Source organism: Scomber japonicus, chromosome 1, assembly GCF_027409825.1.
Source record: "Scomber japonicus isolate fScoJap1 chromosome 1, fScoJap1.pri, whole genome shotgun sequence".
Taxonomy (NCBI): domain Eukaryota; kingdom Metazoa; phylum Chordata; class Actinopteri; order Scombriformes; family Scombridae; genus Scomber; species Scomber japonicus.
Genome location: NC_070578.1, coordinates 31,061,259 through 31,064,823, shown reverse-complemented (window position 1 = coordinate 31,064,823; position 3,565 = coordinate 31,061,259).

Sequence of the window (3,565 nt, the reverse complement as noted above, 5' to 3'; positions counted from 1 at the left end):
CTATAAGATATATGGCAGTGGTGTGCAAATAGTGGTCTGTTGGCATCTATCAGTGGATAGTAAAGTACATCTTCAGGCTAGTGGTAGAACACAGAGCAAATATTTTCAAAAATGAATTTTTTTTTGCCAAATAAGTATTAATATAAGTTGCTCTAATTCATACTCTGTTAGATATAGGCCTGAACAGCCTTAAAAAACACTTACATAAATCAACTTTATTCTTGCATGAACTCAAGGAAACACTGGGCCTCTAAGATGTTCAACTATGATGAAAAAAATTGGCACATGGTTGAACCTAATTGCTGACCCCTGATGTATGGCTTTTGTTATAATACTCTATCTCGATATGTGTTTCCAAAATCCCCCTGGATAAGAGGAAATATTTGCACATGTGTACTGCAGCGAACCAAGGCACCTCTCACTTCATAAATGGATTAACTCTAATGCACTTGGATTGTTGCTCTTAGCCGACGTGGACACATTTAATGCACCACTGAGATAACATGTTCTTGGAAAACATCCAGTAATGCAGCCTATACGTGATGATTTTACTGTGTGTAATACAGACCATTACCATCAAGATACAGTCACCATCCTCCTTCACATAACAGAGGTCAAAGGTCATCAGGAGAGCATTCCAGGACAGACAATACGGCTCCCTGGAGGTATGGACGAGGCTGCAGCTTGTCTGGCCATCTGCTTTGACCTGCCCCCATTTCTCCACAGCTAAAAGTGACTGCCCCGCCAACACACACGCAAACACACACACACCGAACAATAGTAGTTGGCCTCTACTTGTGATGCTTCTTAAGGTCCCGAGGTGCCATGTACGGTAATAATATTAATAAAGTTGTTTCTGTAGCACTTTTATGGCATACTAAGTGATACACTGCTTCATGGTTTTAAAAAAATGACATCCAACTGTATATAAGACATAATCCAAGTTATACACTGTAGCAAAAGGGTTAGTTTGAGCAGGGGGAAATTACCCCAATTAGACTAGAGAAAGAAAAACAGCACAGAAATAGTATAATACAGATAAATCATGATGTTAAATGAGCTTTCAACCAACTCAATTACATACTTCACATGTTTGACAAATTGTTCCCAAGTTTTGGCGTTTGAGCACATGGTAAAAATAGTTTTGTCTGCCAATGTGAAATTAAACAACTCTGATGTATCAACAGTAGCATCGAAAGTTCAGATTCCAACAATTTTTTTCTTTTCTAAACATTTTTAAACTGAGTTCCTTATAAACAAACCTGAAATCTGAAGACACACAACAGAGATAAAAATCTCATCATAACAGACTTCAGATCAGGAACATGGTGCACTTTCATCCACCATGTCATTTTCTAGATTTTAAAGTGAACAAATAATCAGAATCTTTCACTATCTTTGGGCACTGGGGGAGGTTCATTTCAAGCAGCATCCTCTATCTGTTAAATTGTAGTTTTGCTTTATCACTCACATGTACTTTATTTTTTGTCGCAACAAGGCTGCAGCTTCACAGTCACATACGCCTCTTTAAACACCTGTCTCAGATTTTCTTGGCGTTGGATTGCCAAAAATGGAAGTCTCTTTTTGCAGTTCATTTTTGAATTTCAAGCTCTTAAATTTAATTATACTCCTGCTGTGTATTGGAAAAATGCAAATGAAAAATGTTCACATAAAACATTTAAAAAATCATTAAAATTTCAGTTCCAAATATTTCAGATATATTTCGTGCTTGATTTGGACGTAATCTTCTTCCAGTGCATGAACCCAATCTGAAGAATATTATAGTTGCAATATCACTTATATGTCTAAAGTACAAAATACATTAAACAGTTTAAACATGGTTTGATTTTGGAGAGGAGTCAAACAGAGAAAGCGACTTTAAATTTTGGGTTAAATATTTGGTTTTACGACTTGAAACGCATTCAAATTCAGAGCCTTTCTCTTCAGTTGAGAATTGACTGGCAGCAGAGCTCTTTCAGGATCAGGATCTGAGTCAGTTCAGGGAATTCCTGGCATATTCTTTGGACAGTGTTGGGGCACGATCGCTTGACCCTCTGAACCAGGTGTCTTCCTCTCTGCTCCCACCCCCTTTTACACTGTGGGAACTAGTGTGCCACCTGTCAATCATTGAGTAATAGTGAGTCGTTGCATCCAGGTGGACGGACCTTTGAAGTGGCAAACAGGTTTTTTTCTGGCATTAGAGCAAAATATGATGCAAGTGATGTAATTGACTTGTACCATGGAGTATACAAGAATGTGGCTTATTTACAGTTTTATTATGCTGAGAATTGTCCAATCAATTACTCTAATTCTTGGTCAGAGTAATTTTTAAAATGATGCAAAAATATGACTAGTTTGCCAAACAGAGCCACCTGAATAATCTTTATTATATATATATTTGATGGATGTAGGTGATTCCAGATACTGTTGTAAAATGTAGAGGCAGTGTATTTGACTGTATTTGAGATTCTGGTGCTCTATGCTGTATGTTCACTAGATGTCAGTGTAGTTTCTTGTCGTCCTTTTCAGTGTCACACAATCAATGTAATACCTAAAGAAAAGGTTCATGTATCTCATGTATAATTTCAGTGGTTGTAAAATTCAAATTGCTAAAATATATTGTTAATTTACTTTACTTGCCTTAAAATAAGTAATGAACTATTTGTGTTTATTTTTTTATAGTTGCCTTTTATAACACACAGGCCCACATACATAAGTACATGTCTACTGCAGTGGACCGTGCACAAAAATGTTAAAAATATTATCACTTCACTCAGCTCGTGATATTTACTCACTGGACTGCAGTATGATAATGCATTATTGTGTGTTTGGAAATAATGGACTAATGTCTACAATTATTTAGCCAATCTGGGCAGCAGACGTCTTTTTTAAATCTGATTGCATATGTCGGGCAACAGGACTGACCCTGAAAATTAGATCCATACACTCTGTTTCATACACAAAATGTCTGTTTTTTTAACATTGACACAGCAGCAAACCTCAGGGTCATTTATCCTAATATTACTCAGATGTGCTGTTGACTTAGTTTATTAGAGAATATATAGCTGAATACCACTGTTGTCACAGGAATATCTCTTAACGGGAAGGGTCACACGGTTCCTCTTGTGTTTATGGAGCCTTTTCAAACTCCATCAGATAATGTACAATGTGTAATTGTATTCATGAATTCCTTGAGTGAAGTCACGGTTGGTTTTTGTAGCCTCTGAGCAGTTGACACTGTAGAAAATACAAATGTTTTACCCATGAAAACAGTGACATGTTATTAAATTTAAACTGAGACATCTGGATAAAAACCAACCACTGGTCCACAGCCAACGCTCCATATGTACTTCATGAAGCAGTGTACTTCTGCCAATACTGGGTTCCAGTTTTATAATTTCTCTACAGTTTTATTTTCATAATTTCCACAGAGGCTGAGTTGTAGAGGTCACTAAAATTTCAGTCAAGTCTTTTCATGGTGGTCTTATGTGGAGGTTCAACATGGCAAAATGGATCTTGTTATAGAGGTATTGGTACCCACAATAACCAACACAATAGATTAAAA